The sequence below is a fragment of the Manis javanica genome, chromosome 4 (assembly GCF_040802235.1).
Source record: "Manis javanica isolate MJ-LG chromosome 4, MJ_LKY, whole genome shotgun sequence".
Lineage (NCBI taxonomy): Eukaryota > Metazoa > Chordata > Mammalia > Pholidota > Manidae > Manis > Manis javanica.
In genome coordinates, this window is record NC_133159.1 from 173,349,303 (window position 1) to 173,363,514 (window position 14,212).

Genomic DNA, 14,212 nt, shown 5'->3' on the forward strand with positions numbered 1-14,212 from the left:
ACTGTTGATTTCAGAGGTGTGCCAAAAAGTAATGTGAATGACTTCTAAGACAATTGCCATATATGTGTACATATCGATCAGTATTGCCTTTCAGAGTAGCCTCCTTGAAAGACTACATATTTATGTGAATAATGCTACTAAAATATTTTTTGCCACTTCTCTTTCAGAAAAGCCTTCAGTATCAGTTTCCTTCGCCCACATGTGTAACATGTAATCACCATTTTTAAATTACTCCTCAGCTGTTTATTTTGTTCAAAAACCCTTACCAGGTATTTTCTTCTTTGGTTTAACTCCCTTGTTCAACAGACTTAGACCCATAGAACCAAGTTGTGGTTGGCAGTTTCTAGACGTCAAATCTGCCCTCAGAGCTGAAGTTTCCCCATTACTGAATCTTTTATAAAATACTATATCATGGGCTCTGAAGATAATTTCAAATGTGGATTTCCCTAAAAAGTGTACATTGGTTTTTAAGCAAAATCAACCTTCCTGGACTAAGTGTGGAGCCTCCCAAAATGGTGATTCCAAAGAAGAAAGAACTCACACAGATGAAGTTATTTGATGATGCAATAGCAGTAAGACAGTCCCCAGTGTCACACTTGGCTCTCATCTAATAGCCATGATTAAAGGTCTTGATGTGGAAGAACAGTCCAGTTTTTTAAAGGCTGTGTTTGGTCACGCTTATACAGTCAGAATGAGTTGGTTAAATAAGCAGCTTCTATCTTGGTTAAACTATCTGAAATGGAAAATGAGTATATATGTGGATAACTCAGAGGTATTTGTATTTTACACTTCTTGTATATCCTCCACGCCTAACCAAAAACAAAATCAAAACAAGAACAAAAAAAACCAAAAAAATGCACATGCTAAAGATTCTCAAACTTTCTTTGTTCATAGTGCCATTGATGGAGTAATTTTTGTTACATGGTACCCTACACCAAAATAAATACTTAATAGTAATTCCATTTATTAAAGAGTTAGGTCCAAAAAACTTAATAGTAGAGGTTTGCATGATGTCCGATACATATTGCTGTGTTTTTCTCAAAACTTTGCAATTTTGTGTGGTGTCTCTGGGAGTTTACTGTGGTGCCCCAGGGTGCCTGAGCACACAGTTTGGGGACCACAGATTACGTTATATTGATGTCTGCACTGCCTACTGTTGGTGACCCTCAAAATGGAATTCTTGGCCACTCAACTCTCGATGTTTCTTGACTCTTTGTGTTTCATCAGTATTATTGGTTTTGCTTGCCTTTGGTTGATGAACTTCTTAATTGAGGTGCTGCTGTCCTTTGGCGTCCATCAGTCCAGCAATGCTGGACGTCATATATTAGAAAATGAAATAGCATTAGAGGAGGCCAACACGGAGACTCATGAGGCCCTTGGTGTCTCCAAATGCACCTGACCTGGTATCTTTGGAATAAAATCACAAAGGAGACAGAGAGGGACTAATGTTTTCTTAGTCTAACACTAAAAATTGTTTTGTTGACCAAGAGGCTTCTCCTCTGCTCAGAGAAACTATTCTCTTTCTTCTAAAGGTGTCTTTTTAACACTTCACCTTTGGCCTGGGTCCTGATTTCTCACCCAAATGCTTGTTTTGGCTTTGTTTTTCCTCTCTGACCTTACAGGTAGGATTCATGTATTTATAAAATTCATTGGAGCTGTTGGTCAGATCTAGTAAAATACATTAGACCTTCTTGTGTTAGGGATTTTGTGTTCTGCACGTCTATCTATGAACTAAAGGAGACTGGCTGGCTTAAAAGAATCTTCCATTTTTATTTAATTAGCTTGTAGGTGGAGCAGTTTTTAAGTGGACCTCTGAAAAGTCACATATTCAGATGGAAAAATGCCAGAGTAAAATCTAGAAAGAAGATGCTACCAAACCTGATAGAACTGAAAAAAAAGAGATTTTATTCTAGAAGGTATGTTCTTCTTGTCTGTGTGTATGTGGTGTGTGTGTGTGTGTGTGTGTTAGCACTGTTAAATGTGCTGGCAGCTAAAGGTACTCTCTGGTTTTTTTTGGCTTTGGTTGGGGTTACTCTGGATTCCTTTGGGAATCTGTTGAAGGCTAAGACCTTTTCCCTAGGAAAATGCACATAGTATGTGGAAAACATAGTTTTGCAAGCTTTTTTTTCGTTGAGGGGAAGGGAGTGTAGGACAGTTTGTAGGCCCCAGATAATCAATAACCTCTGCTGTGTAGAATGTGGACTGTGACCTTCTAGACCAGGAATTGGCAAACTTTTTAATTTTTGTAAAGGGCCAGATAATAAATATTTTTGGCTTTGTGTTCCTTACAGTCCCTGTTGCAGCTACTGAGATCTGCTGTTTCAGTCTGAAAGCATCCATAAACACTATGTAAGTGCGTGAGCATGTGCTGAGTTCCAATAAAGCTGTATTTCCAAAAGCAGATTACGAGCAGCTGAATGTGGCCCGCAGGCCATGATTTGCCAATACTCGTCCTAGACATCAAATACAAAACTCCACCTGATAACTGTGTGCATAGAATTCTTTCATTTGGTGAGTCTTTAGCTCAGCTGCTGTTAGGAAGATAAAGACAGGAGAAGGAACTCAGAAAAGGTGGAGTCTGTGTAGTCCCAGGGACAGTGACTCTTCATTTCTTTGGTAAGTATTCCTTGCTTTGGAAGCTAGTGGGACAGTTTTATTCCAATGAAGCTGAATATGTACTTTTCCCTTTTCTCTGTAGTGACCAGCGTAACTTACTGCAACTTGGAAATAAAAGGCACACTCTTCTCTTGGACATTAATTGCCTTCTTGTTTCTTAGTTTTGCATCCTGTTTCTCTCTGTGGGGCGCTTCTCATGCAAGGAGAATCGCAGACCCCCAGACACTGATCATTTGATTTTCCTTTTCCCTGGACTGTAGTCTCTTAGGATTTGAAAACTTGGGAGGCCAGACTTACCTCAGAAGTAGAAGGCAGGTAGAATTCTTAAAATCTTCCAATTCATCCACTTGGTCTATCAGGCCATCTTTTCAGAAAGTAAGAAAGAATGGTTTGGGGGGGGGTCACAATACTGGTTCTGAGGTGGACATAGAGCTCTAGGCTGCCACCGTATCAAGACACTTAGCCCTACCCCTTGAGTACCCTGCCTTGGGCTTGGAGAGATGAGGCTGCTTTACCTTACTCCTTTTTCAATCGTCAGTAAAGTTCTATTTTAAGGAGCCTATGCAAAATGCCTCCTTTCTGATGGGAGTATCTCGGGTTGCCAGCCCTGGTTGAATTTCTGGCCTCATGGCCTCTAGTGAAAGATCTGCTGCTCCTTTGGGATGAGAACAACTGTGTAATTTGCTTTGCCTTCTCTCAGAATGCTATGCAAATAACTGCCACCTAAGTAAGCTCTGTCCGTTTTCTTCTTTCAGAGCAGTGCAGCACATCTTACTTATAGCTAGAGTTTTCTTTGTTATTCAGAAACATTGTGTTTTCCTGCTGTATCATCAGGCAAACATAAATAATACTTAGAATGACACTCAGGAACTCCTCAAGAGAGCCTGTTTAAGTATGGGCAACTTACCTAAAAGACCATTTTCTCTTCACCTGGGGAAACAACCTGAATTCCAGAGCCTTCCAAGTGAAATTCTCCTTCTGGGGGAAGCACATAGCCACCACATACACCACTCACCACCTGCTCCTGGTGTCTGCAATGAAGAGGTGTCATTTTTCTGAGGTTTCGAGAGTCACTGATGACAGCCATGCAAATATAATTCTACCATCGCAGGCTTTCTGATAGAGTCATTTGGAATCAACCCATAAGCTGGGGTTTATCTTTCGGTTCCTGACCCAAACTCCTTTTTCAAACAAAATTTCTCTAAAAACCTTTCCAATCTGAGTTGAAGAGGACTTGGGCCTCAGTAGAAACACAAAAGAAAGTCCAGGACTTTGTGGCTGGGCTTTTTCTTTTTAAAAAAAAGAAACAAATGTCACCTCATAACATGAACATGTGTTAATAGGATTTAGAAATATCCATTTCTAGTTCCCTGGGACTGTCAGTATCTTGACATCACTCTCATTGTCATTTGGACAAGGACAATGAACCATTTATTCTTGGGAGTTTACATTTGGATTTGGGGAGATTTGCGTTGTATTTCTTTCTTACAGTTGCCAGTATGGACAGATTTCGCAGTGAGCAATTAATCCTGATATGCAGAGGTTTTCCCCAGCTTACCCTTTTGCATTTCTGGGATTTTAGGGTTTCTTTCAAGGAATAAGGCAAATGCTGTTGTGACTTGGAGACTGAGTTCAGGGAAATCATGGGAAATTTAGGCGCTTACTTGTATCTGAATAAAGGAAATAGAACTTCCTAAGCGACCCCCAGAGTTAGTGGCTTCGGCCAAGCCATCACAGTCTTTTCTGTTTTCCTTGATTACATTTTCTTGTTCTTCCTTGCTGGACACAGATGTGTCCTTAACTGACTTAACACTTCTGTGGAAAGGAACTGACCCCACGTTTTCATACCTCCACACTCAAATTCAACAATTTGGCATCGGTCTGCCAACATTAGGTTCCGTTGTTCCCAAATTGTGAGCGATATCTAAAAGAACTTTTAGTAAAACTTTCACACAAGATATAAGACCTTATAATAAAACTTCTCTTTGGCCTGTAAATGGGAGCATCTGGATTGGGTATCTGTTCCTTTTAAGTAATATTGTACTGTGGCCAGTCAGCATCATTGTGTCAAAGTCGGCATTTGTATTGGAGTCTGTAGGCTATTTCAACAAAGCATGTCAGGCCACCGCCTCAGGGGACTGCTGTGGACTTCGGAGTTTAAGACGGAACAGTGATGGGAAATTCTGTTTGGGGGCTGTGAGAAAAGGTAAATGTAAAGAGCAGTGCTGGACTATGAACCCCATGGGAGAGCCCTTATTTTCTGTATTATTCCAGAGATGATCTAGGGGAAAACCTATCAAAAACCTAGTCTTTTTTTTTTTTTCCTCTTAAGAGCACTGAATGGTGAGACGATTCAGAGCATGGCATTGCTTCTGATATTAGAAACGTTTCTCTTGTTTCCCTACTGTTACTGAGTCTACAGTCCCTGTTTGAAGCTGATGTCACTCAGAAAAGAGGTAAAGGATTGGAGGGGTGGCACAGCATTTTGAGTTTCCAGCCCACCTGTCAGCTACCTTCTGAGTAAAGAAATATGAATACAAAGAGCCCCTTAATCTTTGGTTCCAGTGGTGGACGTTTTAAAGGAAAGTGGACACCAAGGGTTGTCTGGTGAATATACTTCTTCCGCAATGCAGGGAGCTGTGAACATCCTTAGAAATACACTACAGGTCTTCACTACAAGATCTAGAATTGGTCATTTTATGACATAATACTCAAAGCTAGTTTGAGTTTTCAGAAGCAGTGAATTGTGCAGAAAAAGTAGCTATCTTATTTTATTTTTTTGTCTGATTTCAAGTTTTCTCTCCTAGTGTATGTTTAGTATTTGGGACGGTAGGAGTTGAGGGCACGGAAGTGTTTCCAGACTACATTCAGGGGTGCCCCTGTGGGCCTCTCACCATGAAGGGAAGGGGAGAAGAGTGTAATGGAGGTCAACCTTGCCCAATCTGAAACCCCCATCCTCCCAAATCATCCCCTTTAACTGGAAGTCTCTGCAGCTATTAAAGGCTTGGGAACTTCCAATGAAATGACAACTGGAATCTGAACAGCCCAAGAATCTCGGAAATTTTGTAGCCAACAATATCTGTAAGTCCCTGGCTTTTGCTGTACTGAGTATGTGAACAGGGCTTAGAGGCGGAAGGACAAGAAAAGAAGGCCATTTATTGTCATTTTTAAGTGTGAATCATTTGAGAGACGTATGCAAAAATCGATGTGACAGCTGTGCCTATAGGTCCTTAAATTGCTTATTTTTCTAAAGTGGTTGAGAATCACCTGAGCTCCGTGACAAGGAGCGGTGTGGCTGGCTCTCAGTGGGTAGTGGGATTCCTAAATTTCTTGCAGGAGCAGTTGTAATTTTCTTGACAGGTAGGAAACAGCAAAGCTCTTTGGACCGTTTTTGGCACAAAGGAGGGACCCATCTGACAGTTTACCTTGTTGAGTTTTATAAAGGTTACAGGCAGAGAACGGTAATGGGAAACTGGTACAACCTGTGAACGCTGGAAATTGTGATGGTTATCTGTCGTGAACTGAATACAAGAGAATGCTTAGATGTCAACTGAATTACATCAGGTGCCTTCTCTGCACACATAACAAGTCTGTGGTGAATTCTGATAGTGCTGCTTCAGCCACTAAATCAAATTTAACAGCTGGGGTTTTCCAGCAGCCATTTTCAAACTCTGTATGTGTCAAAAGTTGTATTTGGCAGCGATGTCTAGAGTTCCTGGCCAATTTCTGTGTAAAAACTACCTGAGGAGGTTTGATTAAGAAAATTCAGACAATTTGTCAGTCGTAGGACCCCTATGTCTGGTTTATTCTTCAGTCTTAAATTGATTTCCTGAGTGGAGTGATTTTCTGTACAAACCGAAATGATGAAATTGCAGTTTTAATAAAATAACAGGTATTTTTAGAGGAAAAATGCTGTCTTTATGTAATTAACTTCCACAACTGGAACATATTTCGTACTACACAGAATCATCACATTGAGTCATTTAAAGCTGAAAGAGGTATTAGGGATGTAGTTCAAAATCTTAAACATGTGAATATTTTTCTATATATTTTGCGAAAATCTTGATGAGATGCTAATATGTCTTCTCTATGGAATTGAACTTGGCAAGAATTTTAGTAAAATAGGTGAGTTTTCCTCACTTCCTTTGTGTTTTGATTTCACTGTTGAAAATGCTCCTTCTGTTTATTAATCTGGTCTTTGTAAGAAAAAAAACCGCACACTTTTTTCTTACATTGTGTGAATTTTATGATGGCTCTCTTTTCATTTGTATATATGATTGATTGTTTTCCTATGTGGCACCCCAATTTGTTTTTAATCCATGTTTATCGGAAAGACAGCCGTTGGGCAAGTGGAAACATGCCTGGTCTTTACAATCCCTTGATGCTAGAATGAAGTAATTCCATATGCTAGTTGGGAGGCTTTGCTAGCTCTTCCTGGTACCTGAAATATTCTGAAAGATCGGAGAGGTCCCACACCCCTATCCTTTGAAACCCTTCTCCAGCACTGTGTCTCTGGAGAGTTCGAAGTAGAAGTTTGACTATGGTTTTGTGGATTCCCTCGTGGACTCACTTTTCCTGCTGTGTCCAGCACGCTGCTAGCCTTCCCTGGTAGGCATCATCTCTTCTTCATGGATCTTTTCTTTATGAGTGAGGCAGCATGGAATTCATTAGAGGTTCATAAAGTAGAAACCTCTAAAGGATGTGAGTGGAATGTTTCCGTGCCTTCGAGGTGAATGCTACATTTATGCTCTGGCCCTGGGAACATAGCACTTGTGAGCTGCAGAAGGGAGGAAGGAGCTGGGGGCATATCCTTCACTCTGTGTTTTCGTATGTGGGAACGTGTGGGGGCAGCTTCCTCAGCATGAAACACGCCTCATCTTGTATAGGGAAAGGTAAATGATGACTGTCAGTTGATAAGTTCCGTCAAGCACTAGGATTGCATTTAAAAACACCTGTTTTGTGGGGAAGCATGCCTTTTGTTGTCTTTATCCTACTGGCTTTGGTGGCCCTGTGCATTTTCATTTTAGCTTAGCTTTCCTGTTACCCAGCTTGTGTGTATCGTTCCTTTTTTTTTCTCCTTCGAACTACTGCTTATTGCAACTCGCGATGTTACCTCAAAACCCAGAAACCAAGGAGAGAGCTGATGATGCACTGGAGTTGGGGTGGGTACAAGGACTGGTGTTCATGTAGGTTAAGTTTTAATAGATCACAAGTATACAGAATTGAAGGATAACGTGGCTTTACAGAAATCATGTTTGTTTTTAACATTTGGAGAAACAACCTGTCCTAGGTCCTTATTCTTGAGAAATTCACCTTTTTATGCAAGTAACATTGGTGAGGCATACTTCATAGCTTGGATAATTGGCCTCTCTCGGTCAATAAACAAGGAATTATAATAATTGCCAAAGGTGGGGGTAATTTTGCCTTTTATTGGTCATTCTGTGGTGACATCTCCAGTCACAGTATCTTGTAAAAAGCGTAACTTTACGATTTTATAATTCTCCTCCTCTTTTCTGATCTACGAGCATATGTAGAGGAGAGTAAGGATCTGATGTGCTACAAAATAGTTCTTGGAACCCATGTTTCTGACCAAGGAAATGGTTGAGCTGTTGAACTAAGTGGTTGTTACATGGTTCATATGCCAACTGCTCTGGCCCCTTGTCCCTCCCACGACCTCAATAGGAAAATGAAATTGGGAGATTCAGTCAAACTTAGACCCATCTGTTAATGGGGAGCTTACACGTTGATTTTCTATCTCAGGATATTCTTCAGTCTCCAACTGCTGCTGAGGGGGAAGGAACAAGCTGCAGACACTGGAACTGGTCTCCAGGTGTTTGTGTGTGTGTGTAAAACTTCACACTGTGTGTGTCGTGTTCAGTGTTGTGTCAATCTATGAACTGACCCAAGCAACAATTTGAAAGAGAAGACCCATAATGGCAAAAGATACCTGCCACCTCCTTGTGTCCAAGTGCTTGCTGTGACTTTCACAGCTAGGACAAATAAGGATTCAGGAGCAAGGTGTCCTTGAAAGAAATGATGTGTTGATCTCATAAGAAAATGTACAACCAATAAAGGACATTTAAAAAAGTGCAGCTAGTCTGTATATGAATTGTTCATGGAAATCCTCGGTTCCACAAATGCTGCTTTTAGGTGTCAAAGCTCTACAGGAAAAGGCTGTCCTTGAACTGTTTGCTCACCTTTCCATTCCCCACCTCTCCTACCCTACTTCCACAACATAATGGGACAAAACATAACAAAACAACTGCATCAGAGTCTTGAAGACTCATTAGAAAGTTGTTTGATCTCTAATGAACATCAGACTTAATATTCTTATAGTCAGTATTCCTAGGTTAGAAATGAAGGCCAATATTTCATTATTAAAATCAGATGGCTTGTAGTGGGGATGAGTCCAGAGGGCCTAAATGAAAAGATGAAGACCAAGACTTTTTGTCTCCCCTGTGTTCCTGACACTAAACAGGCCACCTAGTCATTCCAATGTTTCCTGCTCCTACACGTGATGTACGTAGTATTAGAGAATTTGCTTTATGCCACCGGGCAGGACCCTGATGGAGATGTTCTGGGAAAGAGAGAAAGTGTTAGTACAAGTAAATACCCTGGGGCTGCAGAATCCTCTGATGCCTCTTATAAACTGAGTGACTAGACCTATTTGACTTTTATCCACCTCAATCCAGTTTAGAGAATTGCTAGACTTTAATGTTAGCAGTTGGAGTGGAGCACCAGTTACACCTGGAGGTGCACATTTACTTTGATCTTGATCACTGATGAAGCAGGCTGATGTTGCTGAATCAGGAGTGGACTCCTTTAAAAGCCCTTGTATTTCACTTGAGGTAGACAGCGTTTCAGGATTAGAATCTAAAGTGGAGGGCTAATCTTACTTCTGCATACATCATTCAAATGACTTTCCAACGATGGTGGACTCTATTATACTGATTTTGATATCTTTCCCCTCTTACACTGCACTAAGATGCTGTAATCCTTCATCTTAAGTGATAAGCCTTCCTTGGCCTTGGGAATTTTGTTTACGTTCTATGAGGGGTCAAAGTATGTGGTGGGGGAAAACAAACAAACACAAGATTCACGGGGGATTTTGTGTGGAGTCTATTTTTTCCACTGCTCCATCGCCATGCTTTGTTTTTCACAGGAAGGGAATCCTTAGCCATTTCTTATTTTCATATTTTAGAATACCATCAGAGTTTAATGTGTTTTTCTTTTAGTGGGTGTAATGCCTTCTTTCTTTGCATACCTTTCATGATAACTGACACTAATGTGCCCCATCCAAATGACTCGCTGTTTACTCAAGATTTTGTAGGAAACTCTGAATTAAAGTGGAAAAATGGAGAAAAGCAATTGGGTTAATGACAAAAGGTCTTTGTGGGTTTTTTTCTTGGTGTTTTGGTTATCTGTTGGAACATAGCAAACCCCAAAACTCAGTAGCTTAAAACAGCAGTTTATTACCACTATTTCTCCCAATCCTGTGTGTTGACTGGGCCTCGCTGGATGGTTCCTACTTGTCGTCTCATGCAGCTGCAGCAAGAGTCAGGGAGAGCTGCTTCACTTGCGTGTCTGGTGCCTGGGCTGTGGCGGCGGGACTGGGATGGATCTGGGGGCCGATAAGGCATCTCTTTGCTCATGTGGCCTCTCTCGGAAGCTGCCTTGGGCTCTCCACAGCCTGGCCATCTCACAGTAGTTGGAATTCTTCCATCACCATTGGACTTCCCCAGAATTAACAATCCGGAAGGCCCAGGCAGACGCTGCAGCAATATTACACAGTGTCATTTCCACCATGAATGCTGGGACATGTGTTTCATGGTGGAGGCATCTTTGAAGACTAGCTGCCATGCTTGGTCAGTCCAATGCAGTTAGAATATACTTGTGAACTTCAAAAATGGACCTTCTTCCTTCTTCCTAATTGGGTGGTGAAGAGGTCATTGACAGAATGCATTAGTTAATGATGATGTTGGTTTTTATTTGCTTATCATCCGCAATTTTGTCAAGGAAAGCCCTTTGGTCAAAGTGATGTCCTGTGGAGGATGATCAATCTCTGCCTGAAAGTCTGAAGTTATAGTTGAAATTAAAATGACACAGAAGAGAATTAAACATTGACACTAATGACTCACAGAACTGCTGGTACTTCCCAACCACCCCAGATGGTCATGGTTCATAAATACTTGCTGAGTAGGTGTTTCCCCCTCAAATGGAAATAGCTTTGTTTGTTATTTTTAAAATGATGCATTATGAAAAATATTTGAAGAATACATGCAGGATAACAAACATTATGCACACTTCTGAGTTAACTGTTCAAGTGTAGTTTAGAATGTATCATTTCATCTTTTTTTATACACACACCCAACACAGATACAAGACCTTAATGGGATTATGCAATTGTTACCTGCCTTGCTTTCCAAATTGTATCACAGACATTTTATCTTGTCAATTAATGTAGATGTCATCATCATTTCTAATGGCTGCCTAATATTCTAATATGTACACATGTATTTAACTGCTTCCCCTACTGATGGATATTTTGATTATTTCCTTTTAATTGCTTTGATAAATATCTTTATTCCTATGTCTTTATGAATTAGTCTGATTGTCTTGCAGAAATTTTACAGAGCTGATGAATCTCAAACTTTTTCCCCAGGGCTGAGCGTCAATAATGATTCCACTTTCTTGTCTCAACGTAGCTCTCTCCTTCCATTATTGTGTGGCTCACGCCCCTCCAGGTCCTGCCTTAAATGAGGAGATCAGACTTGTCTGGCCCAAATTTGGAATTTGCAGTGCTGGGACCTGCCCACTCAATGGTATCCTGATAATCCTAAAGGTATATTTCTTGAGTAAAATGGAGCATAAGGAATGTCTTCAGGAATATCCAATAGAGGAAAAGATGAGTAGAAAGAAGTACTTGAAAAAAAGTACAGAGCACAGGAACAGGGACATGGAATATGCCTGTAAAAAGCAAAAGATTCCTAGAAAGAAAAACTTCTTGCAGCCTGGGGAATAATGATTAAGCAATGCCAATAATGGGCAAGAGCAGAATTCCAGTGGGCCCTCTGCCCTTTTTATTTTATTTTTTAATTTTTTTTGAGAGGGCGTCTCTCATATTTATTGATCAAATGGTTGTTAACAACAATAAAATTCTGTATAGGGGACTCAATGCACAATCATTAATCAACCCCAAGCCTAATTCTCAACAGTCTCCAATCTTCTGAAGCATAACGAACAAGTTCTTACATGGTGAACGAATTCTTACATAGTGAACAAATTCTTACATGGTGAACAGTGCAAGGGCAGTCAGTCATATCACAGAAACTTTCAGTTTTGATCACGCATCATGAACTATAAACAATCAAGTTAGATATGATTATCCGTTTGCTTCTGCCCATTTTAGAACACAAGTCTTAATGACTTCAGAGGTAGAGCTTTGCATGCAAAACTACTCATCACTCTTCCAGTGGGCATTAGCTCTAGAAACCCCTTTCAGATGTGCGGTAGCTATACTAGTTTTGATAAGCTCTGTACTACACTGGAATTCACCTCCATCCTTGCTCTTCAATACGGTAGCAGCAGGGCCATCACCTGGGAACCTGCCAGCAATGAAGAAAAGAACCTGAGTGCAGCATGATCCCCAGGGATTCACATTCACATCAGAATTTGAGAAGCAGTGGTCTAGCCATGTCATCCAATTTTGAAACTTCAAGTGTCAGATCTCAAATGTTGTTGCAATTCTTTTGACATGTACCCTATGTTACCAACAAAAGATGACTCTGAAAGGGATAATCAGATTTATAAAGTAGAAACATCTATATTGGATAGTTCTATATTGGAATATATGTGCTAATATGTGTTTAAATATATTGGCACTCTGATGTTTGGTTAAATGCAGTTTCCTTTTTTTTTTTTTTATTGCAGGAATTTTGAAGCAACATGAAGGAAAAAAAAATGACCCTTGTGCTTGAACACGTTTATGTCAGTTAGGCAAACAAAACTGCCGTAGGGATGCAGAACATTGTGTAGGCTTTATAATGAAGGAAATCTAGGAGGTGGTAACTATGGAGCTTAGAGAATGATCTGAAAGAATGCTGTTCCTCTATTTCCAAGTTCAGTGACTTCCTGACTTATCTGGGTCTTAATGCACCTCTCACTGAGTTTCCTTGCACTGCTAGGCTAGTCAGAAACTTCCTCTGCAAGTGGTGGCTCTCTGTGCTCCAAGGAAGGATGACAGGCAGACTCAGAACTGAAAGCTGTTTGCCTAACATAGTCGGCCTACTCAGAGCAATCGGTTTTTCTGTGATCTAGAGTGATCCTGCGGACTGGGAGGCGAAAAGTTGTTCCTAGACGAACTTGCTAAACCACTTGACTTTTTTCAACAGCTGCAGAACTGTTTATCAAGAGCATGCCATCTCTCTTGGCTCCTCCAATTTGGCAGCCAGGGAAGTCGAGCCAGTGACATTGTGTGCTTTAGAAAACCTCTGAGCAATTCACAACAACTTCTACTATAAAGTGGCTAAATTGGTCTCGCTAGTCATGTGATCTCTTTTTGCATGGACCATCCTCTCCTTGAGCTGGTTAGCTTTTGAGACTCATTCACTGCAAGCAAATGAGTCATTGCTCATGATAAATATAAATACTGATTTGCCAGAGCGTCCGATTTCCTAAACTATAGTTACTTTGGAGGAATAGATCAGGTCTGTTTTGAGCCACAAACTTAGGGCAAGTGGCAATATCTGTTTGCCAGTAGCAACAACATGAATTCTGTTCATTTATGTAAGCAATTTCTTGAGAAATAAATGAGTCAGTTTTAATTTGGGTTATCTGAAAATTGTGTGCAAAAATATCCACAATTCATGATGTATTTTGCAGGGTAATGAGAGTTAACCTATGACTTGATGTGGATAAAGTGAAGGTTCCTGTGGCCAGGATTCTCACCTAGCCCTGGTTGGCCAGCTCACTACATGTGTGTGGGCAATACATTGTTATTGACTCTATATAAAGAGCTCCGCCCGGTGCTTTGGGCGACATGGTGGCATGGCTGCAAGGCTGCAGGAGAGCAGAGACGAGACTGGAGTGGTGGCAGCACTGAGGAGAGAGACTGAGACGGCTGCGGAGGCAGAGAGGCTCAGAGGCAAAGACGGGCTTGCTGCGTACAGACTTGCTCTGAGTTGACGGGGTTCTAGTGACTGACCTGCCACCACGGAAATAAAGTTGGGTATAACCCTCTCATCCCAGGAATGTTCTACTGTCATTTCTTTGGTCACATTGAATCCATAGTGAACTTGTCTGGGGCTGAAACCCATTGGCAAGGCACTTGATACTGCTAATAAAATGGGTAAAGAATTATTTTAAAATAGTGAAGATGGTTGCAGTGTAACTGAGCAAGAGACGGAGCTGAGCTGGTATTGAAACAAGGAGGATAGCTCAAGTCTAGAGCCACATAAGCTGTTTAAAACCCTGGTTCCACTACATACTAGTTGTGTGACCTTGGAGTCATGTCTTAAGTCCTCTATCCTTCAATTTCTCCATCTTCAAATGGAAATGAGAATAGGACCTATTTTAGTGGGCATTTGTTAGAATTCAA

General features: G+C 40.8%; 1 protein-coding gene across 15 annotated transcripts in view; it reads left to right on the top strand.

Annotated features, from left to right (window-relative positions):
• Nucleotides 1–14,212, top strand: part of MAP2K6 (mitogen-activated protein kinase kinase 6) — a 144,826-nt gene that overhangs the window by 111,791 nt on the left and 18,823 nt on the right. For 6 of the 15 annotated variants that reach the window (XM_073235854.1, XM_073235855.1, XM_073235851.1 and 3 more), the window contains 3 exons: nt 1,782–1,916; nt 2,292–2,616; nt 8,377–8,705. The exons of 1 other annotated variant lie outside the window; for it this stretch is intronic. The gene's annotated coding sequence lies outside the window, so the exon portion shown is untranslated. Of the gene's footprint in view, nt 1–1,781; nt 1,917–2,291; nt 2,617–2,698; nt 5,073–8,376; nt 8,706–11,321; nt 11,459–12,546; nt 13,833–14,212 lie in introns of those variants that run through there. 8 more of the 15 variants (XM_073235853.1, XM_036997389.2, XM_073235847.1 and 5 more) reach the window with 6 other exon arrangements.